Here is a 25,960-nt window from a genome sequence, read left to right as displayed (position 1 = left end):
TGTAGTATTTGTTACAATACTACCCCTTAAAGACTGGCAGATGTGTTATACCATAAGCTTTTCTGGAATGCTTTGAATATTGCAAACAGCACTTCTATACAATGTCTTCAATTAGCAGTATTTTTCCATATGTCATAGAACACAGCAATATATTGCAACCTATCTGAATAGGCCCATGTTGTCTGGTCTCCTAAAGAAATAATACTGGTCTCACCTTTTTCACTAGTGTTTGCCCCATTAGAATCATAGACTTTGTGGAGACCACAAGGGTCATACAGTTCAACCCCCTGCTATGCAGGAACACATAATCAAAAACCTTCCTACATATGTCCATCCAGCCATTGTTTAAAAATGTCCAGACCAAGAGACTCCATCATGCTCCAAGGCTTTGACTGTCTGGAAGTTCTTCCTAATGTTTAGGAGAAATCCATTTTCCTGCAATTTGAATCCATTGCTCCAAATGGAAAGTATTCCCATCTGTTTCTCCTACAGGGCTCACCAGTAATGAAGCCATCTGAGTTTGGCTGTTAAAGAACCGTACAGAACGTTGCACAGGCCACTTCATCAGATACTTGACTATTACGTAGAACTGTGATGCCAGTGACCCAAAACAAGATTATATCTGTTCAGAATTCATTGTACATTTTAGCCCATGAGTGGTTGCTTGACAACCACAGGTCCAATATAATTCTAAGATCTTTCTGGAAAGTGCCCTAAGAAATGAAGAGCAATGAAGAATGTGATCATAAGGTTAGGAAATATAACACTGAAACACAGGAAATATTCTGGGAAAGAAACATGCTTACAGAAAGTGCCTAAACTTTTACAACAGTAACTGTAGTCACAACCGCCACTTTTCTTTTACATGGCTTTCACATTCCCAAAAGAAAATTGCTGCACAGCTAATTAAAATACAAACCACAACTAGAATCTTCTCAATTTCATAATTATAAAATATGACCTTCATGATTGCTTCTGTGTTTCCGAATGAATTTCTGAAGGGGGGGATGAGAGAAGAAGATTAGAGTATTACCATATCATTATTTATTATTTATTTATTTATTTACTATATTTACTGTATATCCCAACTTTCTCAACCCCTGGGGGAACTCAAGGCGGCTTACAATTGGCACTACATAGTGCCTACAACATACAGTAAAACATAAAAAGTTACATTAAGATTAAAATAAGCATACATAAAAACATATTTAAATGCAATCCAATGTTAAGACACAGCATCCAAAGACAAGGCCTAAGGCTGATCCAGAGTCAATTGCACGATTTCAAGTAAACTTATTGCATAACTACTTCTCGAAGGCTTGCTCCCAAAGCCAGATTTTAATTCTCTTTCTGAAAGCCAGGAGCAAAGGGGCTGACCTGACATCACTTGGGAGGGAGTTCCACAATTGAGGGGCCACTATTAAGAAGGCCCTTTCTCTCATCTCCACCAACCACGCTTGCAAAGGTGATGGGACTGAGAGCAGGGCCTCCCCAGATGATCTCAGGCTCTGAGGTGGTTTGTAGAGGGAGATATATTCAGACAGATAGACTGGGCCAGAACGAGCCAGAATCATAAGCAAAGCAGTTTATTGAAGGATATATATATATATATATATATATATATATATATATATATACACACACACACACACACACACACACACACACACACACACACATGCAAGCAAATAGCATAAAAAGTCAGTAGAGTGAATAGTCCATAATATAAAGTTCTCAACTGTTCAATAGTTAGTCCAACAAAGTCTTTCAAAATTGTAATCCACAAACAGAACTCGATAGTTCCACCAAGACGTCAAAGTCAGTAAACAGCCAGAAGTTGCAAGGATCAGGAACAAGGCACGGTAAATCCACCAACTGTAATTGACATGGAAAGTATCCACTAAGGAGAAGTGGAAATAAGGTTAACAAGGCAAAGTATACTCAAGAGTCACAAGGCACAAACTCCATCTGGAGTTCCTGGAACCGGCAAGGAAACGGAGCAAGGAGCAAGAGACTGGAACAGAGATTCTTCTCCCAAGGATGGCAATGTTGACACTGCAACGAGAACAGGAACGAGGCACCTTTAAGGAGTTCTCAAGGCTACAAGGCAGTGAGAGTCAGGACACTTACCAATTCACATGGGAAAGTTACTCATTAGTGTGCTTGAGAGCCAAACTCCGACTTCGTCTCACACCCTCCCTTCGACTCCTATCCTCTGCAAAAGATTGTCTCCGATCAAAAGTCACATCCTCCTCTGCAACAACACCATCTGGTGAACCCAACCTTGACTGAACATCAGAATGTTCCCCAATTAGCGGTTCTTCTGGAAGAACAACATCGGGCACCTGCAAAGCCATTGGACCTTGATCCAAGTTCTGAAGAGGCCCAAAATCCGCATCAGAATCTGAGTCAACCTCTATCTCCTGTGGACAGCCAGATCGTGATGGCTGAGCTACAACACCAGCACTTTGAATTGAGCTCAGAAGCAGATTGGAAGCACATATGATTGCAATGGGATTTAAATTGAATGCATTCCTAGGAAATGAAATCTATTTATAAGATCAATAAACTAGGCCAAATTTCTAAAATGGATCAAAACAATTAAATATATGTTGTTCATCTTTGTTTGAAGTTATATTATTGTGTTTAAACACAATTTCAAATTGGAAAAAGAATTACTAACTGTATTCCAAAATAAGCATGTATCTGGTAAGATCATCCCTGAAATTGTGCTGTATTTGACATCAAATATGTCCATAGAAAGCCAATACACACAGATAAGGAGCAGTAAGATAACACAAGAAGAAATACATGGCTGAAGTAGAATTAGAGTTGGTTTCCATCCATGTTAAAATAAATACCCCACATTATTCTTGGCTGTGAGACAATATAGAATTGAGTAGCAAAACTCACACATAGTGGGACAGAAAAGTGGTAGTCCCAGAAAAATCAAGAAAATATTTTACAAATAAGCTGTGTTCAGACCAAGCAACCACCATTTAAATGAACATGCAGAACATCATCGCCTCTAAAATAGCATTTTATGAGCAGAAAATAACACTGCTGCGCAGAAGATGTGAGAAATCAATACACATGTGAATTTTGCACAGAATAATTCTCAAATGTTTTCCGATGTTTATTAGTCCAGAATGGGCATGAGAGATTATTAGCACTGGTGGAAAAGTGATCAAGAAGTGTTGTTCATTCAGACATTCCTTGGGAAGCAGGTTTCTCTTTCATTCAAGACTTCATATGTTCCCAACGAACTTCTTAAGACCACATTTTCAATTGCATCATGATTAGAAGATGGAATGTTTAGCTAGATTCATTTTGGATGTTATGTTTCATTTTATCCTTGACTGAATCTGATTTATGACTGTTTGGGAACTTTTTAACTTTCTAAATAGTTCCTAAAGGGAGTGTTTTGACTACACAATGCCTACTGCTAATATAGTAGTTCTTTGCTTAGAATAAGGTTTTCCTACATTCTTCTTCACTTTCTCATGGGCCTGGCTTCACTGAGTTTTTGTGTATTTAGAGAGTCCGCATTCTCCCATGGCAAGTTAAAAGGAAGTTTCTGTGAAACCAGAAGCTAATAAATAAACTCTTAGCACCTGCCCTTTCTACTGACTTTTGTGCATCTACGGAAGAGGGGCAGCAAAGGCAGTTAGGGAGTTAGTAGAAATTGGGGATTTTATCTCATATTCAAGCATAGGAGGCAGAGAGCAGAACCCTACCACCCTTCAAATGAAGAACAACACAGCACAACCTCTCTAAATGAAGAATAAGAGGAGAAGGCAGGCAAGAATTAGAAAGGTTACCATCAGTTATCTGTTAATGTAGTTTGCAATGATGCAGATGTTGTCTTTGAATGCTGGCTATGAAAATTCACTTCACAGTAATTTATTTATTTTATATTCTGTTCTTCTCACCCTGAAGAGGACTCGGGGCGGATTACAATGCAAATATACATAGAAAACATTCAATGCCATTATTAGACATACAACATACATACAGACAATAGAGGCAATTTAACATTTTCCAGCTTCTGGCTTCATGAGGTAATGTTCAATTCTGGCCACGGGGGGAGCTGCCGCTTCATCATCCACTGTGACACTGAGTCCTTTTTGATGGTAGTACTTCCTCATTGCTCTTTGCACACCAGCAGTTTTATGGTATCGTAAATTAAGTTAAATTAGCCTCCTCGCATTAAATGGTACCTAGATTCTCTACTGACAGCTGCAACTGTTTTTGAGCTGCTCAGGTGGGCAGCAAGCTAGGCTATTAATGGTTGGGAGCTTAATCCCGATGTGGGCTTCAAACCAATTACTTTTTGGTCAGTAGTGATTCATTGCTGCTGCCTACTAACCATCTGTGCCACAACTTGGCCCAGTAATGATCCTCCTCAGTGGGCCACACAAAGCTCTATCCTCCCAGGAAAGGAAATAGGTGTGCCTTGATCTATCTGAGGATTCATTGGGGAGTGGGAGGAGACCGAGGCTTGAAAAAGATCCTTATCAGGATTTTTAGACACCAGAAAAGGTCTTTTCTCTTTTCCTCTTTGATTATTGGAATTTTCTTTCCATTCCTACTTGCAGGATTTCTTCAGAGCTTTGGGACATGATCCTTTTTGTAAGACTACCCAGAAATGCCAAGGATTGAATCTGAGAGCCTGTACATGCACATACTTCTTCCAACAAGCTAATACTATTGAGCTCTAAGTGCAATCCGTAGCAAGGCATGAAGGCCAGTTCTTGTTGGACCATAACATCATAAATGTGCATGGTGGTGGGGTTATTCATTTGAAAGTGGGTTGAAGTGGTAAAAAAAATCCTTAAAAATTAAAAGCTACTATTTTGGGAAGACTAACCTTTCACATGAGAGATTTTCAAGTGGAGTGGTGCATGTGATGTGGGAACACCTTCAAACATGTAATTCCCCTATGAAGCAATCGCTGCATCCCTCCAGATACAGGCATTACCCCAGTTACAAACAAGATAGGTTCTATAGGTTTGTTCTTAAGTTGAATTTGTATACAAGTCGAAACAGATGCATTTTAAGTGCAATGCCAGCCAAATATAGATATATATTAGCTTTGGATACCATAGGGGTTAACACCCCCGTGATGTTTGTTTTCTGTCTGTGCCCCTGTTCAGAAGATTTCACCTCAATTTCTGTCCCTGTGATAACCGATTTTTGAAATATTTGACCTGTTGTAGAAACAAGCATTGGTTAGAAAAATTCAGTGGAAACACTTTTCCCGATGATAACTCTCCCAGGAGTGAATTTCCCTTCCGAGGGGTAGATTTCTCTCACTTCCTGTTTTTTCACCCCCATTCTTAACTATGAGTCATGTGCAAGTCAGATGTTTGTAACTTGGGGACTGCCTATATTATTAATGATAGCTTCTAAAATTTATCACCATTGATTATGCTGTCTAGGGCTGATGGGAGTTAAAATCCAAGAACATCTGTATGGCTATATTCTAATGTTGAGTGCGTATTTGTTTCGTCGGTTTCATTCGTGTATTTGTTTGGTGGTTGCCTTGACTTGTCTTTTGCCTTGCCTTGCAGCTTCCTTGCCTTACTGGTGAGGGCACTGGGCACTGGGCACAGATTTGAGTTTTATTTTTTGCCTGGCTGCTTGGCATATTTTTATTTATTTTTTATAAAGGGAACGGGCTGGAATTTTTTGAAGTGGTAAGGGTAGGTTTGGCTGGGGATGACATGTGGAGCTTTTCTTCTTTATTCTTTGTGTAAAACCCCCTTATTCCTACCCCCTATTTTTTGTTTTTGTTTTTGAAAAAGAAATATTTTTCAAAGAAATAAATTGTTGGGCTTCCTTTCTCTGTTTAGAAATCAAAGCTCTCTCTCTCTCTCTCTCTCTATAACTGGCCCTCTTTCTCCCTATCTCTCTGTATTGCCTGTGGCTTGGACCTCCCTCTTCTTTGGGCTTTATAGAGAACAAATACAATAGGATAGTCTTATTATTTGTTATAAATTACATACATTTTTGAAAGCAAAGACATTTTTGGGTTCCTGTCTCTATTCAAACCTTCAGTTTCTCTCTAAAACTGGCCCTTATGAGAACTATAACTATTTTCTCCCAATGGTCTGAAAATTTTTGGTTTTTTTCAGACGCGAAATGAAAATCCCATTCAGATAGGCGCCTCATTTTTGGAAGCGGAGGCAAAATTGAAAATGAGCCGAAATAATAGAAAACAAACAAAACAAACAGCAATTCCATACAAATGCACACCACTACTATATTCTAACCTTAGCTCGCACTGCTAGAAATGTCTAACCTTAGCTCGCACTGCTTTCTCATTGGGCATTCCTAGAAGCTCCAGAATTCTGGCTGACCTCCATAGAACTAACAAACTCAGCAGGGTCTTATATTTCCAAATAAAAGGAAAGCAGTAAGATTAACACTCATCAAACACAACCTGATATTTTAAAACTCTCTCCAAAGCTGAAGTTCCCACTCAGTTGCTTGGCATTTAATTTATCTCTATGAGAATTACTGCCCCTTACTGGGATTTGAACCTTTTCAATAGACCACCTAGCTTATTGGAAAAATCCTATACTTAGGGAGATTGCAAATGATGTTTTTAAAGAGACCTTGAATAGAACAGATCCACTTACCAGGAAACCAGCAGACAATCTTGCAAATGTAATAATAAAAATAGTCCTAATACTGTTCTTTGCCAGAAAGGAGGCATTTCAGGTTAGAAAAAGTGGTTTTTTAATGTTCATGTGAAGCATACATACAGGCAGTCCCTGAGTTACAAAAATCCAACTTATATACCACTCCTTGTTACAAATAAGGCTGAGACAACAGGAAGTGAGAGAAATCTACCCCTAGGAAGGGAAATTCACTCCTGAAAGAATTATCATGGGAAAAAGTTGCCTCCACTCAAGGTTTCTCACCAATCTTTGTTTCCATGACAACCTAAAATTTTCAAAATCCAATTGTCACAGAGACAGAAAGTGAGGTGAAATCTCTTGAACAATGGCACAGATAGCACAGCAAATGTTACGGGGATATTAACCTTTCTCTGTGCTATGCTATCCAAAATAAAAATAAAAAAGACTGGATGTACACTTTAAAAAATGAATCTAATCTGACCTACATATAAATTCGACTTTAGAACAAATCTAGAGAACCTGTCTTGTTCATAACCCAGGGACTGCCTGTATGCTTTATACTAAATATTTTTACTCTTAGCAAATTGACCATATGTTCTTTGGGACAGATGTCTGGGACTATAGGTGTGAGTTGTCTATTTAAAATAGCCCTTGCCATGTGATGTTGGAGGAAGATTCTGAGAGTGCCTTGGACTGCAAGAAGATCCAACCAGTCCATACTCCAGGAAATAATGCCCAAGTGGACACTGGAGGGAAGGATGTTAGAGGCAAAGATGAAGTACTTTGGCCACATAATGAGAAGACAGGAAATCTTGGAGAAAAGAATGATGTTGGGGAAAATGGAAGGAAAAAGGAAGAGGGGCCCACCAAGGGCAAGATGGATAGATGGTACCCTTGAAGTGACTGATTTGACTTGAAGAAACTGGTGGTGGTGACAGCCGACAGGGAGCTCTGGTGTGGGCTGGTCCATGAGGTCACAAAGAGTCGGAAGCGACTGAACAAATAAACATCAACCTCCCTCCTGGTTTTCAGGAAGAAAGTTAAGTTCTAGCTCTGGAACCAGACTTTCAGAGAATAAGGCAATAGTGCAATACAGATTCTGAAACGGATACCGCAGCATGAAGGACGACTATGGGTTTAGGGCAATGTTTTTATCAGTTTTAACAATTTTATTGTGTGTACAGTATATGTTTTATTTGTTTATTGTTTAATATGATGTACACTGTGTTTTTGCAATGTGGCACTCAAGTGTCCAATGTGTAAGCCGCTGTCAGTCCCCTTTGGGGTAAGAAGGGCAGGGTAGAAGTATAGATACTACTACTACTACCACTACTACTACTACTACTACTACTTATTATTATTATTATTATTATTATTATTATTATTATTATTATTATTTATCACCCTGCTGGGATCTGCGCGCATCATCCAAAAATACATCACATAGTCCTAGACACTTGGGAAGTGTTCGACTTGTGATTTTGTGATATGAAATCCAGCATATCTATCTTGTTTGCTGTGTCATAATAAAATAATAATAGGGTTGTTGTATGTCTTTCAGGCTGTGTGGCCATGTTCCAGAAGTATTTTCTCCTGACGTTTCGCCCACTTCTATGGCAGGCATCCTCAGAGGTTGTGAGGTATGGATAAACTAGGCAAGGAAAGGAAAGAATATATATCTGTGGAGAGTCCAGGCTGTGGCAAGAGTGCTTTGTCACTGGGAAGCCAGCATTAATGTTTCAGTTAATCACTGGAAAGGTTTTGTCTCTTGCCTGGGGGCATCCTTTGTTCAGTCATTAGCTGTCCTCTGCCCTCAGAGTGTTGGTTCCCATCTACTGTTTTGATTTTAGAGTTTTTTAATACTGGTAGCCAGATTTTGTTCATTTTCATGGTTTCCTCCTTTCTGTTGAAGTTGTCCACATGCTTGTGGATTTCAATGGCTTCTATAATAATTATAATGATTTATGTTGGAGAACATTGAAAGCCTTAGATGTGGCAATGGATATGCGAGAAGACTCGATTAACTCCCATATCTAACCCACAGGATTGTTTGGTTGTGGGATAACATACTATTTAACTGCTCAAAAAGCTTTAAACTGAAATAATATCAAGTTTAGCTTGAGGAAACATTGCTTTGAATGGGAGGTCTGACGTGCAGGTTTGGTAGATTTTGTTTGCTTGAAAACCGTTGAATTGGATCAAATTGGTATGGTTTTCAGGTAGTCCCTATTCCATTTGATTACTGGTATGTTTCTTCCTAAATTGGAATTTAATCTTTGATTCAAGAGACGTGCCAAAAAAAGAAATTAGGAGCAGTAGTTTCCTTTCTTTCTGTGCATTAATTATAACAGTACTCAATTCAGCATACCCTTGATATCAGGAGTCAAGATAAGATTAAATCTTAAATGATCACTACTGTTTTTATTTTTGTTCTCCTTTCAGCAGATTATAGAGAGGCAACCTTTCCTTCCCTCTCAATTTGTCTGGAGATTGTGGTACAATAGATATGAATATTGAAAGCCAAAATGTCTAGCTAAGAATCCAGCAAAAGCATGGCAAAGTAAGCTTCTCTGAGTACAGTGATACCTTGATGACTTCTTCTTCTTCTTCTTATTCTTCTTCTTCTTATTATTATTATTATTATTGTTGTATTTATTTATTTATACCCCTCTTTATCTCTCCTGAAGGAGACTCAAAAGAGACTTAAGAGTTTAATACATTGCATGACCTAACTCTTAACTCAAAATACTCTTATTTCAAAGTGAATTTCCCATTGAAATGTTATTAATCCCGCCCCCACCCTTCCCCATTTTTTGATTTAAATAAGAAAATGTACATTAGAGTCTCACTTATCCAAGACTTGCTTATCAAAGGTTCTGGATTATCCAATGCATTTTTGTAGTCAATGTTTTCAATATATCGTGATATTTTGGTGCTAAATTCGTAAATACAGTAATTACAATATATCATTACTGCATATTGAACTACTTTTTCTGTCAAATTTGTTGTATAATATGATGTTTTGGTGCTTAATTTGTAAAATCATAATCTAATTTGATGTTTAATAGGCTTTTCCTTAATCCCACCTTATTATCCAAGATATTCACTTATCCAAGGGTCTGACGGCCCATTTAGCTTGGATAAGTGAGACTCTACTGTACTTAATAAATATCGTATAATATATAAAAATAATGACACCTAGTAAAAGAGAATGTAAATAAGTAAACTTACTTGGTTTCATCCATTCACTGTGGCAAGGAAGCACATTCGAGGCAAATAAAATGTGTGTTAGCCAGTGTAAAAACAAGGCAAAACCATTCATGTGCAACAGTAAACAAACAAAGATCAACTTTACAATGATAGGAGGCCAAAGTTGAGGCAAGGAAGCACATTTGAGGCAATAAAATGTGTGTTGGCCAATGTAACAGCAAGGCAAAACCATTGACATGCAACAATAAATAAATAAAGATCAACATTTAAATGTTCTTTTAGGTGAACAAACCCAAAGTGCCTCAAACGGAGTTCCCCAAAAGGGCAGAGGCCCCCAAGACCCCCTTGTTCTTTTGGGCCCTTTACCTTTTGTCATCTATTCATGTTAGCCTTATTTCAGCTCTTGCCACTATGGCATTCCTGCAAAATAACTCTTGGTGTGAGAGATTAAAATAGTGCTACTATGCAGTATAACTCCTGAAAAAGAGAGCTCTATTTTCCTTTCATTTGCCTTAGCTTCTGAGTGATTTAAACATTTGTTAGAACTTTCCTGGAATCTTAAAGTTTAATTTGGAAGGCTGTTAAGGATAGCCTTAAAGGATATCCTTTAAGGAGAAAGGATACTGCTGAGCACATAATATTAAAATATGATAGCTAACAAGAGAGAGACAGGGAGAGCAATGATGGCAAATTTCACCTTTGTAAAGCTTTTTTTTAAAGCATTTGTTTCACAATATTTCTACCAGGTTTTGGATCTGATGCAGGATTTCAAGGTGATAGGACAGAGGCAAGCCGATTCTGCTTTTGGTCTTTGAGCAATAAACAAAAGGTGCTGCTTTCAAATTAAGTGAAAATAACGTGGGAATTGGAACTCTGAGGATATGAGTCACAATTATGCTTGGGATGTTTGTTTTTGTTATACAATAAACTAGTGTCTAAGATGGAAGCAATTTTGTACCAGTCATTTTTTCCTTTGCTTTTTTTGTGCTACTCGTATTAAGAGAACCCAAACAACATAAAATAGTACTATAAAGACCTCATCATACTAGAGCATGAATCCACTTTAAATCTGGTTTCTATCTACTGCAGAATTCTGGGGTTTGTAATTTAGGTTGGACATGTCCTGGTCCTCAATTACAAAACACAGGATTCTACAGGAGACTGAAACCAGATTTTAAGTGGATCCATGCTCTAATGTGATGAGATAGTATATATTATTTCTGACTCCTCTGGTGAATTCCTTCCCCTCATAAACCATAAGGGAAGAACAAAACAGAGAATGATCATAAACCATTCTTGCAGTTCTGTGGTGAGCAAGGTCGCAAAATAAATAATTACCTGAAGATGCATTTACCCAAACATCTCCCTTCCTGTCCCTTTCTCATTCATATGCACACACTCACCCACCATCAATGAACACTGCTATCAGGGAGTAGTTTCACTCTTTTGGATATTGAAATGTTCAGTCACTTCCGACTTTTCGTGACCTCATGGACCAGTCCATGCCAGAGCTCCCTGTCAGCCGTGGCCACCCCCAGCTCCTTCAAGGTCAAGCCAGTCACTTCAAGGACACCATCCATCCATCTTGTCCTTGGTTGGCCCCTATTCCTTTTTTCCTTCCATCTTCCCCAGCATCATGATCTTCTCCAAGCTTTCCTGTCTTCTCATTATGTGGACAAAGTACTTCATCTTTGCCTTTAATATCCCCCCTCCCCTCAAATGAGTAGTCGGGGTTTATTTCCTGGAGTATAGACTGGTTGGATCTTCTTGTGGTCCAAGGCACTCTCAGAATTTTCCTTCAACACCACACTTCAAAAGTGTCTATCTTCCTTCACACAGCCTTCCTGAGCAAATTGATTGGAATTGGATATTGAAATAACTAAGCAAAAATGTTCAGAAGACTATCTTAGTTTGTTTAGGAATTTGTCTTCTGTTTTAAATGAAAGGAAAAGGCTGCATTATCATCTGCTAGCCAAGTTTTTTAACCATGTTTATGGGTTTGAGTTACACATTGATGGAGCATTTGAAGCTGTGCAAACTAAGAGTTTGGGAGCTATTCTTGCTCTCCAGTACTCAGTGTGGCTCTTGCCTTAAGATGTACTTAATTTCTGTCAAGTGCTATGCTTAAATGTATGTAATAAATTTGTGGTCAAAAAAAGATGAAGACAGCATCAAAACAGTGAAAGATTTTCCAATTCTTGGCTCAGTCATTATTTAGAGTGGAAAATGGTGTCATGAAATCAAAAGAAGACTAGGACTTTAGATGCCAGTTATGAAGGGATTATGTAAGATACTGAAATGTAAAGATGTGTCATTGAATATTAAAGTTGGGATTGAATCTCCAAATTCTATATATAATTGTTAAATCTGAACAGTGAAGAAGACTAGTAAGAAAATGAACTCATTTGAAATGTGCTGCAGATATCAGGAGGGTTAAAGGCAAGAGAAAATCCAGCCTGAACAATCCATAGAAGCCAAGATGACTAAATGAAATAACCATTGTATTTTGGACGTATTTTGACAAAACATAACTTGTTAGAAAAGAAGAACGGTTGGAATGATAGAAGGCAATAAGAAAGATGAAGGCAACATTCCAGATAGATAGACTTAACCAAGGAAGCCATGGTCCTGAGTTTGCAAGACTTGAACAGGACTGTTGAAGATATAGTGGCTTACGGCATAGAAAATGGAGGAAATAAAACCGCCAGGCAGAGAATGTAAAGCCCTTAGGTTAGGTATTTTAGATCTGTACACAGTCAATGTTTAATAATTGTAATAGTCCTGTGTTTTATGTATTTCTTTATTTCTTTATTTATTTACAATATTTCTATCCTGCCTTTCTCTACCCCAAAGGGGACTCAAGGCAACTTTACATAAAAGGCAGCTATACAATGCCTTGACAACAATACAGCATTAAAAAGACAGCCACTAACTACTTGGAAAAAACATTATAGAAAAGCAGCTTAAATGCAAGGGTGGGACCAATCTGAAATGTACACTAATTTGTTGCTATTTATGTGAAAAGTCTTGCAATATTCATACTCTCGTTCAATTACTTGCCTCAGTGAGAGATGATAAGCTTATTTTCTAATACCATCATAAACAGGCTAGGATCAGTGTGAAGAGTTCCAGAGGGAAGGAAATTTGTTATAAGGCATAGAAAAAGCACACACGTGCGCACACATATGTACATATACACACACCATATGCTTTCCTCAGTGAAAATCCTACAAATTCCCAAGAGGAAAAGACAGGAAGTATTGTAACAGAGAAGCAGTTTACACTATAATTAGGGATTCATAGCTTTCTTGCCATAGTAGTTCATAAAATGAGCAACAACAAATATTATACCGCACCAGGTGTGTTGGGAGTTCAGTAAGGACAAAGTGAGATTGTATATTGGAATGATGTAATGTAGAGGCTATGGTTTCTGAGGACAACAGGCCTAGAAAGGAAGTGTATATACTCATGGGATTCTACCATTTCTAACAGCATAAGTCGGTTCTTTCTTTAGCATTTCCCCCCGAGGTATAAGACCTTAAAACTGTCACTGGCCACAATGCTTAGTTTGGCATCTGACCAGGAATGACGAGAGCACGTCTTAATAGAAAATAATTTTGGTTCATGCCGCAGCCATCATTCATAAATAGTGTTTCTGTTTTGTACTAAGTGGGGAAATGAGTTGAAATATTTTAAAATATAAAACAGCTACAACCAGAAGGCTTTCCCAGATTTCTTTTTTCAAGGAGTATCTTTTGGGAACTGAGGAATGAGCAACTAATTCCAAAACAACTTAATGCATTTTCTCCTAAGACAGGCAACGTCAAGCAGATAGCATTTGAGAAGACAAGCCAATACTCAGTCAGCTTTTTTTTTCTTATCAGGAGCAACCCGAAGTTGCTTCTGGAGTGAGAGAATTGGCTGTCTGCAAGGACGTTGCCCAGGGGACGCCCGGATGTTTTTGATGTTTTACCATCCTTGTGGGAGGCTTCTCTCATGTCCCCGCATGGAGCTGGAGCTGATAGAGAGCTCATCCGCGCTCTCCCTGGGCGGGATTCAAACCTGGCAGCTTTCAGGTCAGCAACCCAACCTTCAAGTCACAAGGCTTTTATCCCCTTGGCCACCGGAGGCTCCTTGACACAGTCAGCTTATCCAATAATAAAAGGTAAAGGTTTCCCCTGATGTTAAGTCCAGTCATGTCTGACTCTGGGGGTTGGTGCTCATCTCCATTTCTAAGCCAAAGAGCCAGCATTGTCCGTAGACACCTCCAAGGTCATGTGGCCGGCATGACTGCACGGAACGCCATTACCTTCCCACCAGAGCTGTACCTATTGATCTACTCACATTGGCATGTTTTCGAACTGCTAAGTTGGCAGGAGCTGGAGCTAACGGCGGGTGCTCAAGCCGCTCCCAGGATTTGAACCTGGGACCTTTCGGTCTGCAAGTTCAGCAGCTCAGCGCTTTAACACACTTCGATAATAAGTCACTCCAAATTGATATCTAGAGGCACATCTACATTGTAGAATTAATGTAGTTTGGCATGACTTTAACTGCCATGGCTCAATACTATGGAATCATTTTATTAGGTCTCTATGAGTCATGTGCAAGTCAGATGTTTGTAACCTGGAGACTGCCTGTATTATTAATGATAGCTTCTAAAATTTATCACCATTGATTATGCTGTCTAGGGCTGATGGGAGTTAAAATCCAAGAACATCTGTATGGCTATATTCTAATGTTGAGTGCGGTATTTGTTTCATCGGTTTCATTCATGTATTTGTTTGGTGGTTGCCTTGACCTGCCTTTTGCCTTGCCTTGCAGCTTCCTTGCCTTGCTGGTGAGGGCACTGGGCACAGATTTGAGTTTATTTTTTGCCTGGCTGCTTAGCATATTTTTATTTATTTTTTATAAAGGGAATGGGCTGGAATTTTTTGAAGTGGTAGGGGTGGGTTTGGCTGGGGAGGACATGTGGGGCTTTTCTTCTTTATTCTTTGTGTAAAACCCCCTTATTCCTCCCCCCTATTGTTTTTTTGTTTTTGTTTTTTTGAAAAAGAAATATTTTTCAAAGAAATAAATTGTTGGGCTTCCCTTCTCTGTTTAGAAATCAAAGCTCCAAGGTCATGTGCACGGAACGCCATTACCTTCCCGCCAGAGCTGTACCTATTGATCTACTCACATTGGCATGTTTTGAACTGCTAAGTTGGCAGGAGCTGGAGCTAACAGCGGGCGCTCAAGCCGCTCCCAGGATTTGAACCTGGGACCTTTCGGTCTGCAAGTTCAGCAGCTCAGCGCTTTAACACACTTCGATAATAAGTCACTCCAAATTGATATCTAGAGGCACATCTACATTGTAGAATTAATGTAGTTTGGCATGACTTTAACTGCCATGGCTCAATACTATGGAATCTTTTTATTAGGTCTTTAGCCTTCTCTGCCAAATAATGCTGGTGCCTCACCAAACTGCCAATCCCAGGATTCCATAACATTGAACAAAGGCACTTAGAGTGGTGTCAAACTGCATTGATTCTACAATATAGATGCACCCTAGAATATCAGTATAGGTAAAGGTAAATGTTTCCCCTGATGTTAAGTCCAGTCATGACCGACTCTGAGGGGCAGGAGCTGGAGCTAACAGCGGGTGCTCAAGCAGCTCTCGGGATTTGAACCTGGGACCTTTCGGTCCGCAAGTTCAGCACTTTAACACACTGTGCCACCAGGGGCCCCAATAGAATATTAGTATAGAGCAGAACAATTCCTGGTTTGTGGGGTTAACGGCAATCTGCCATCCTGTAATTTACCTTCCAATCCTGATGTCTTTCCTATTGTATTTTTCTTTCTTTTTGAACATTGAAAGACCTGATCCAAAACTGTTTACTGCTGCCATTTTGTAAGTCTGTTAAACTTGATTGACAAAGAAATTTTTTGTATTTCACACTTTCCTATACATTTATTGTTCCCCCACTTTCATGTATAAAGGAAATCTTCTATCTTCTATTTTTTTTTACTTTACTCTTTTCTTTCCTACTTTTCTATATTTTATATTGTTCCCCCACTTTTTATGTATTGAAAATACTCTTTTCTTGTTAATAAAAATTATATATGAAAAAAAGAGAAAAAACCCCTGCTTTTATATTCTCTGACTAATCATACAAAGAACGTGGTTGGTCATTTATAGAGAACCAGGAAATTGAGTTTTCTTAGGTACATCTGTACTGTAGAATCAATACATCTTGAAAGCAATTTAAGAGTCATGGCTCAATGTTGCATTGCTAACAGCAACTCCTCACCATAACTTTGCTGGTGACATCTATGTATGGAGAGACAACACATGCTTACATATGAGAAGTCAGGAACAGCCAAGTTTCACTAGGTGATAAGAGGAGTAGGATCTCACTGTTCCAGTAGTCCATTGAAGTGCACAGAAATAGAATATATATGTCATTTTATTAGTCAGAATGACCAGAAGTGAAGGTATTCTAACCAAAAGAAATGTAGAACTTCCTGGTATGGAGGACACTCCTACTCTTGAGGAACCAGATATTCAACATACAGTAGTACTGTTAGCCACTATAAAATTTGTTAAGCAGTATTTAAAACTAAACAATCCCTTGGAGTTCAGATATCTGGACAATGATTTTGAGACAGATTGACCAATGCACACTTTTAATATTAAAAGATAGAAGATAAAGGAACAACCTCTACAGTGAAGAGTAAGGCAGAGAGTATTGTGTCACTGATGTAATGTCATGTGTGTTGGCTAACATGTCTTACATAGCCAAATTCCATAAAGAGAGCAAAAAGAAAATAGATATATATGTGCTGAAGTGAGACTTTAAATTTCCTAGCCAATTTTTCTGCATGATGAACATCATATTGTAAAGACAAGATTTGATGTCAACAAATGAATATTTCTTAAAATTATTTTTTTTTCTCCTAATAAAAAAGGGAAGACTTATAGGCAGTTTCCTGATAGCGATTCTATCATTCAAGAAAAACCCTTCCCTAAAGATTCAGAATGCATTTAAAAGGAGTCACATACAACCATTTTATTTTAGATGGCACTTAGCGTTTGACAGTAAAAATGTTTTGTGTAAGTTTAGATAGTATATTTCTTATTTTATGATCTCCTTTAAATGCTATATCTTGCTCTGATGCCTTTGGGACAGCATATGCTACAACATAGAATGACAAATTTAGGATGAAATAAAATGAAATAGTGCAAACTATGCAATAGAAGGGAATATAGCTGCTTGCTTTAAAAACAAAAATAGTGCTCTTCAGATGAAAATCATTATTGAATGAAGAGGTCATGGTGCTCTTTTTAGATTCAAAATGGCACATCTAATCATTATATTTCCTTGCATCAAATACATTTCATTAACTTGGTGTCAGTGAGATACCTGAAAAATCTCACTGGGTATATTGTTCCTTCATTTTTTATCTTCTTTGTGTCTCTGCTCCTTAAGTTTCCAGAAGATCTCCTTCCTGTAATATAATCATTTACACAACACTGCATCAAGAATGTTTTTAGATTTATGCATATCAGAAACCTAAAAGCCTAAACCCAAACTGAGCTCCAATCTAATGTAATTACAGCAAATTAGCCAGCATCCATGCATCTCACTTCCCTGGCATACTGTTGATGGAATGTCCTTTTCATATATTGCAATGATCATGCTGTATCTTAAGTCATTTTGATCAATACAGTTCTTTGAGATAGGCATCAGAAAACACTTAGAAATATTGTATCTGAACTCATTATTGAGGCAATGCCCAAAAACACTGCCATCTTGTGACCATTTGGTAACATTCTTCCATACATAAACGGATCTTTAGAGATAAGAATGTCCATGGATCTCGATATTTACCAGAGGTTGGTTCCAAGATACCAAAATCCATGGATACAATGGATACTCGTGTCCCATTATATACAATGGCGAAGACCTGGCTTTGCGAACAAGCGTTTAATGAATGAATTATGTTGGCTTTAACTCGGTCCTGATTAAGGTTTACGTGTAAGGTTTATGTGGACGAATGGATTAAGTATTTTTATTGTACTGTTTTAAATGTATTTATTGAATTATACTAAATTGATTGTTTTAATTGCTTATGTTTTATTTTTGTACTGTGTACCGGCACTGAATTTTGCCAGATTGTGAGCCGCCCTGAGTCCCTTCGGGTGAGAAGGGCTGCATAGAAATGATGGAAATAAATAAATAAATAAATAAATAGTAAAATGGTGTCCCTTATATAAAATGGTGAATAACTCAAATAAGTGCCAGAGAGCCTGAGAATCTCTCAACAAAAATAAATAACAATCCAACATGTTTCAGCATACCTTTTATTTAAAGTTTTCAATATTAACACATGAAATTGTTATTGGGCCATGGCACCCCCTCCCCAAAAGTTTATGTGCAATGAAGAGAATGCAAACTAGAAATATGATTTTTTTTCTTTATTTTTAAACAAAGTTGCAAAATGTCAGGCGAAATGTCTGGAAGGACCTAGCAGCAGCTATATCCTAAAACTATTAAATCTAACTCTTTAATAATGTAAAGTTTTTCCCCTGACGTTAAGTCCAGTCATGTCTGACTCTGGGGGTTGGTGCTCATTTCCATTTCTAAGCCGAAGAGCCGGCGTTGTCCGTATACACCTCCAAGGTCATGTGGCCGGCATGACTGCATGGCGCGCCATTACCTTCCCGCCAGAGCGGTACCTATTGATCTACTCACATTGGTATGTTTCGAACTGCTAGGTTGGCAGGAGCTGGAGCTAACAGCAGCTGCTCACACCGCTCCCAGGGTTTGAACCTGGGACCTTTCGGTCTCCAGCTCAGTGCTTTAATGCACTTCGCCACCGGGGCTCCAACTCTTTAATAAATGTATCAAATTAATATTTTGTGTCACTCCCATGAAAGAGAAGTCTCAACAAACATGAATTCATTAATTTTCTTAATGGCCAGCCAAGCCCCTGATTATTTGGAACTGTTACTCTTTGTCTTTTGATTCTTGTTTTCCAGGTCTTGCACCTCTGTCTCATATGGAACAGAACACTTGTGTTAATCAAGGAATCATCTGCATACCCATGTCACCACTTCCTCTGCAATGAATTGGATCCTTCAAACTATTCAACCATGAGCCGTTCTCCTTCCCCGCCATAGGGAATCTCCTCCCTCTTCCTGTAACATTGAGGGAACCTCCACCCAATCCCTGTGTGGATCCAAGCCAGCCTTGCATTTCAATCAATCAATCAAAGGAGGAAGTAGGAAGTCTGAATAGCTGCCAAAACTGCATAAAATGTCTGATGTTTTTCAGTTAATTTGTGCTTGTACCTTTTGAAGCATATTGCTTCTACCTGCATCCTATTTGGCCAAATTGCAATAAATCTTCGTAGCTTTGCCTTCATTCCAGAGTGCTTATTCTCTGTCCTGGCTGATCTTAGCTCACTGAGCACAGACCTCCTTATCCATGGTCCTAGCTGAAGTCACTACAAAATGAAAGACCAGATCAAATGGGGACCTGTCTACACAAACAAGCATGCAAATGCATTCATCTTGTACTGGCCACTATCCTGATACATGATGTTCATGATGATCCACATCCTATACAGTTCCTTGGGCCTTAAAATGCTTTAACAAGAAATGCCTTTACCCCACATTCTGGGCAATGAGCCTGTCATGCCCCATGAAGATCCTCACTGTTTACCCCTAGCTAAGACCTTTTTAGTTAGAAGGATTAATATTTTATGTACGGGGGTCAGTCTAGATAGCCTCTTTGCATTTGAAAGCTCCATTGCCCTGCTCCTTTAAAAATCTCCTCAGGGGCAGAGCCTCAAGCAAGGCACTTCTGTTCTTGGATGAGTCCACTTTTTTCATGACTGGAAGGTGAAAAGAGAGGAAGGTTGGAGGGTCTACAACAGGGATCCCCAAACTTTTTAAACAGGGGACCAGTTCATGGTCCCTCAGACCGTTGGAGGGCCAGAATATAGGTTTTTTTAAAAAAAACAAAAAACTATGAACAAATTCCTATGCACACGGCACATATCTTATTTTGAAGTAAAAAAACAAAAACAAAACAGGAACAAATACAGCCTCAATGTTAATAATAATCATAATCATAATAAAAATAATAAAGAGGGTTGGAAGAGACCCCTTGGGCCATTTAGTCCAACCCCTTTCTGCCTTTGTGCACCAAAAGCACAAGTAAAGCACCCCTAAGAGATGGCCACCTGGCCTCAATGTTGTTAATAATAATAATAATAATAATAATAATAATAACAACAACAACAACAACAACAACAATACATCACACAGTCCTAAAGACTTAGGAAGCGTTTGACTTGGGATTTTGTGATACAAAATCCAGCATATATATCTTGTTTTCTGTGTTATACTGTGTCTTTGTGTCAATAATAATAATAATAATAATAATAATAATAATAATAATAATAATTACAATCTGTCAACTGCAAAAGGCCACCCTGCTGGGATCTGCGCGCATCATCCAAAAATACATCACACAGTCCTAGACACTTGGGAAGTGTTCGACTTGTGATTTTGTGATACGAAATCCAGCATATCTATCTTGTTTGCTGTGTCATAATAATAATAATAATAATAATAATAATAATAATAATAATAATAATAATAATAATAATAATGAGATTTGGAAGAGACCCCTTGGGCCATTTAGTCCAACTCCCTTCTGACTGTGCACCAAAAGCACTAGGAAAGTACCCCTTAATAATTAATTATTAATTAAATAATAATTAAAATATCATTATAAACAAGCAAAGCTTTGGAAGGCATGCACCAGGTGAGAGAGGAGGAGGGAAAGGCCTTTCCCTCCTCCCTTGCTCCGCACATGCCTTCCTCAATGGAGGAGAAGGGAGCCGCCGCCGCGGGGGTTGGATAAATGGCTTCGATGGGCCGCATGTGGCCCCCGGGCCTTAGCTTGGTGACCCCTGGTCTACAAAATAGCACATCCAGTTGGAACTGTATTCAAGTTCAGTTGGTGGTAAATTTTGGGACCATCTTAGAGACTGTTGAAAGAGACAAGAAAGGGATAATAAGAAGAAATAAAAATTTGTCTCAGTTCAGCCAGAACTATGTCTATCTCTCAAAGACTTTACCTCTCCTCATAAAGACTTTATTTAATTAAAGACTCGGGAGGAGAGAAAATCTAAAATTCTTCTCAGTTAATAACTTATGTAACCTATGGATGCGGGAGCTGGATCATAAGGAAGGTTGAGCGAAGGAAGATAGACACTTTTGAACTGTGGTGCTGGAGGAAAATTCTGAGAGTGCCTTGGACCACAAAAAGATCCAACCAGTCCATACTCCAGGAAATAATGCCCGACTGCTCACTGGAGGGAAGGATATTAGAGGCAAAGATGAAGTACTTTGTCCACATAATGAGAAGACAGGAAAGCTTGGAGAAGATCATGATGCTGGGGAAGATGGAAGGAAAAAGGAAGAGGGGCCGACCAAGGGCAAGGTGGATGGATGGCATCCTTGAAGGGACTGGCTTGACCTTGAAGGAGCTGGGGGTAGTGACAGCCGACAGGTCACCAAGAGTAGGGAGCGACTGGTCGAATAAACAACAATAAATGATTGTTTGATTCAACTATATAGTCTCCGATCTGTTCCCTGTGCAGCCAGTTCACTTTCCAAATAGTTAAGATAGCATGGGCAGAACAGAGCCAAAAAAACTTGTATGCAGATACTTGAAGATCAATATCAGTATTTGTGTGCATACCAAAGTGATTAAAGACATCTTAGGCAGAAATACAAAAATATATTGAACATTCTAGAGACTATTTGAGAACTTCTTCCAAAATGTGTTGGTTTTTTTTTATTTCACTTGTTCCCACCTTTCTTATGATTTCCATTTTGTTATCCAAATATCTGTATCTACATTTTTGTAAAAGTAACTGCTTAGCAAATTTTACTAGTTTCCCCTTTTAGATCTGTTTTGTTGTGCATGCATGTTCAGTAAGTTAATGTGGAGGAAACTGTTATTTACTTTGCCTGTTGTGGGTAGGAAAACTCAGGGTGCATCTCCACTGTAGACTTGATGCAGTTTGACCCCACTTTAACTGCCATGGCTCAATGATATGGAATAATAGTTGTTGTTTTACAAGGTCTTTAGCATTCTCTGCCAAAGAATGTCAATGCCTCACCAAACTAGAGCTCCCTAGATTCCACAACATTGGATCAAACGGCATTAATTCTACAATTTCCGAAGAATAGTAAATCCCATTCATTCCCATCTGCCATTTTAAAGGGGCTTTTGTGAAAGTGCTATATTGTTTTAATTTCACTGTTCTTTTAAAATGCCTTTAATTTGTTTTAACTTTGTTTTAAACTGTGTTTAAATTTCTTAGTGCCTCAAAAAGCTCTCTAATGTTTTCTAGTCCCTTTAAAAGATTACTTTTCAATAAATTATGGCAGGACCCTACTTCTGCTTCTAGGAAGTCCCTTGTTTGAAATTTTGCATTGAAATTCAACACTGAAAGTTAAATGACTACGTGCCCTCTGTTGAATTACAAAGGTTTTAAATGTGAGGTATCAATGAGTGATGGTAACCACAGAAACTCAGACATGTCCTCCCTATAAAGATCTCATACTGATGTAATTTCCCTCATATTTTTTCGTGTAACTCTCTCATTATATTTCTTGTTGCTTTGTGAGTCTTTACAATGCATAACCTGCTAGGTCAGATGGCTGATACAAACAAAGAGTTTGGATTTTACTTTTTTGAAGGTCTACATAGCAGATATGAGAAAAACCACTTTTTTGAATCCTGAAGAGCAGCTTCCAGTCATATGTTGGATTAGATCAGTGATTCCCAAACTCTAGTCCTCCAGATGTTTTGGACTTCAGCACCTAAAAGTGGTAGCTGCTTTGGCCTATGATCAAGGATACTGAAGTCCAAAACACCTGGAAAGCCAGATTAAGGAAAACATTGGATTAGATCAGTGGTTCTCAACCTGTGGGTCCCCAGATGTTTTGGCTTTAACAACTGGTAAACTGGCTGGGATTTCTGGGAGTTGTAGGCCAAAACACCTGGGAGACCCACAGGTTGAGAACCACTGGATTAGATGAATGAACAGCCTGCCATGGTACAAAGGAGATTTATTATACTATCACTATGGGCAGGTAGTAAGTGCTTTTTCCTCAATTTTGGCTTTTGTCATGTAATTTGGTTCCTAGATGGGCAGGAATGTGTTGGAAGAAAGCTAAAGCATTACTACAGTGCTCAAAATCATTGTTATAAAGCTATCTGGCATATCAAAGGGCTGTCTTTTAAACATCTTTTTAAAAGGTGAAATACAAAATTGCCCAAAGCAAAGGAAAATATTTGGCACTCTCGATATTTTAGGAAAAGCAAGGGAAATGGTTCCAGCCTTCAGTCTTCTGGGGATGACAATAATATGCTTTCCATTTCAGGTCACACTGCAACTGGACATCTACAACATGCTCTCGATATTTTAGGAAAAACAAGGGAAACGTTTCCGGCCTTCGGTCTTCTCTTTGGGGCTGACAGTAATATGCTTTCCATTTCGAGTCACACTGCAACTGGACATCTACAACATGCTTCTGATTTTGGAATTTGTAGAGCAATTTTGGAGATACTTTTTTTCATCAAAATGACGTGGTTTTCTCCCAGTCACTTCTGCTTTCAGGCTAATACAGAGAGCTCAAATGGCAGCAAGGAGGGAAAAATTATAATGCAAACTGTAAGTGAAGTGTGGTTCCCTAATGATTTTACATTGGAATTCTTGAAGGTGCTACTATGTAATAATGCCCCAAAATGAGTCTCTCTGCTTCCTGTTAAGGCTTCGAAACAATTTAACTCAACACTTTATATAATATATCATATGCTGAAATTGACAGGAAGAGGAGGACACACCAGCATTGTGGAATTCTCCTTAAGACAAAAAAAAGGGCTTTCCAGACCCAATGCAGCATGTTTAACAGGTGATGTAAGTGCTGGCAATGTTAAAGCAACCCAGCTGTTGAAATGAAGATTTATTGAACAAATATATCTCCCAGCAGTAACCAGTCTCTTTCACCTGAGGTCACTTAGGCTTTTACCCTGTCATAGATTATTGAAAAGGTCTAAATCTGCAATCAGTCACTGAAGCAACAATTTACCAGAAGTGAAAAGGGGAAGGGAAAAAAACACAAACCACACAAATATGCATGCACGAGCAAGTTTGCTGTTATGTGCCTTTGAAAACTGGGACACATCAAGGCTTTCCTGTCATCAATTTTCAATACATCCTTTCTTCTGTTGGGATACTATGTAAACAGATCTAAGTAATGTGCATTTCTAGATCTTGATGTGTTTCTTCTAGCTGGGCCAAATGAAATAGTTCAGTATTAAATGTTGGATCAAGACATCACCATGCTTGACAATGTTCTGTTTATTATTATCTATTGTATTTTAAATGGTGTTATGATATGTTGTTTTTATATTTTATTATGTTGTATTGCTCTGGGCATGGCCCCATGTTAGCCGCCCCGAGTCCCCATTGGGGAGATGGTGGCGGGGTATAAATAAAGTTTTATTATTTATTATTATAATGTGTGAAGTGAATATGTTCAGAGTTTGACTTATGGAACTGAAGTTTTATCTTTAGAATGTTGATTACAGATTGGACTAGGGACTTTTCCCATGGAGAGCAAAATATTTGAAATCTCTATTAAAAATATTTTAAAAGAAAAAGACTACTTTAAATGAAGCAGTCTTAATCATTATAGTAAATCACTGAATGAAGTAGAGTCCTACTTAGGCGATCCCTCGTAGCTCGAGGATGATGGTCCTCCCAAGTGTAGTGTCTTGGTGGTGGATATGTAGGTGGCTGTGGAGACCTATTTTTGACCCACATGTTCTTCTGCAGTGAAGACATCAGTTTCCAGACGGAAGGCGGTCCCGGTCAGGGTTGGCTTGATGTGCCTTCCTCTTGGCATGTTTCTCCGTTAAGCCCTCCATTAGTGCCTTTTCGAATTCTGCAGCACTGCTGGTAACAGCTGACCTCCAATAAGAGTGCTCAAGGGCCAGGGCTTCCCAGTTCTTGATGTCTATGCCACAGTTAAGGTTGGCTTTGAGCCCATTTTTAAATCTCTTTCCCTGTACACCAACTTTATGTTTTCCATTCTTGAGTTGGGAGTATAGTAACTGCTTTGGGAGATGGTGATCAAGTATTTGGACAACGTGGCCAGTCCAGTGGAGTCGATGGCGTAGGAGCATCGCTTCAATGCTGGTGGTCCTTGCTTCTTCCAGCACACTGATATTTGACAAGTGGAGTCCTGAGGACAAACTTAATTGACAAATCCATGACCTTGAATCCTATTAGAAACATAGAATCATAAAATTGAAAGAGACCACATGGGCCATCCAGTCCAATCCTCTACCATGCAGGAAAAGAATAATCAAAGTATTGTTAGCCTTATGCCAAGCAGACTCAGTTCAATTTACATGTCAATATTTTAGAAATACATTAATATTGGGTTTGATGAGTCCCCGGTGGTGTGGAGGGTTAAACCTCTGAGCTGCTGAATTTGCAGACCGAAAGGTTGGCGGTTCGAATCTGGGGAGCAGCGTGAGTTCTTGCTGTCAGTTCCAGCTTAAGCCAACCTAGCAGTTCAAAAACATGTAAATGTGAGTAGATCAATAGGTACCGCTCTAGCGGGAAGGTAAAAGCGCTCCATGCAGTCATGCTGGCCATGTGACCTTGGAGGTGTCTACTTCGGCTTAGAAATGGAGATGAGTACCAACCCCGAACATTGGACACAATTAGACTTAATGTTAGGGGAAAACCTTTACCCTGGAATTGATAATATCCTGTACCTAGCCAGTACTTTATTGTGAAAACAGAGATGACCACTGGAGATCCTTCTAGACAGACCATATAATGCAGTTCGAAGCTGGCTCGAGGGAAAGGTGCCCACAAAATGCACAGCCCAATGCACACTGCACAGCACATCAAGCGAGAAATGGTGCATTACAAAGCTCACCAGAAAATCTGGAGTAAGCCACATAATGTGCTCCAGCCAATGAGACTATATCTCATGCAGGGCTCAAAACTGGGACTGG

The 25,960-nt window shown here is 38.8% G+C and overlaps 1 long non-coding RNA gene across 1 annotated transcript; it reads right to left on the bottom strand.

Annotated features, from left to right (window-relative positions):
- Window positions 1-1,040: 1,040 nt before the first annotated feature.
- On the bottom strand, window positions 1,041-14,904 carry LOC134297711 (uncharacterized). Its single transcript, XR_010004563.1, has 2 exons — window positions 9,879-14,904; window positions 1,041-2,055 (listed from the first exon to the last, which is right to left on the bottom strand). It is a non-coding gene; the product is annotated as an uncharacterized LOC134297711 (long non-coding RNA).
- Window positions 14,905-25,960: the final 11,056 nt, after the last annotated feature.

The sequence above is a fragment of the Anolis carolinensis genome, chromosome 3 (assembly GCF_035594765.1).
Source record: "Anolis carolinensis isolate JA03-04 chromosome 3, rAnoCar3.1.pri, whole genome shotgun sequence".
Classification (NCBI taxonomy): domain Eukaryota; kingdom Metazoa; phylum Chordata; class Lepidosauria; order Squamata; family Dactyloidae; genus Anolis; species Anolis carolinensis.
The sequence above is the reverse complement of the archived record's forward strand: the minus strand, read 5'-3'. Positions and strand labels throughout refer to the sequence as shown.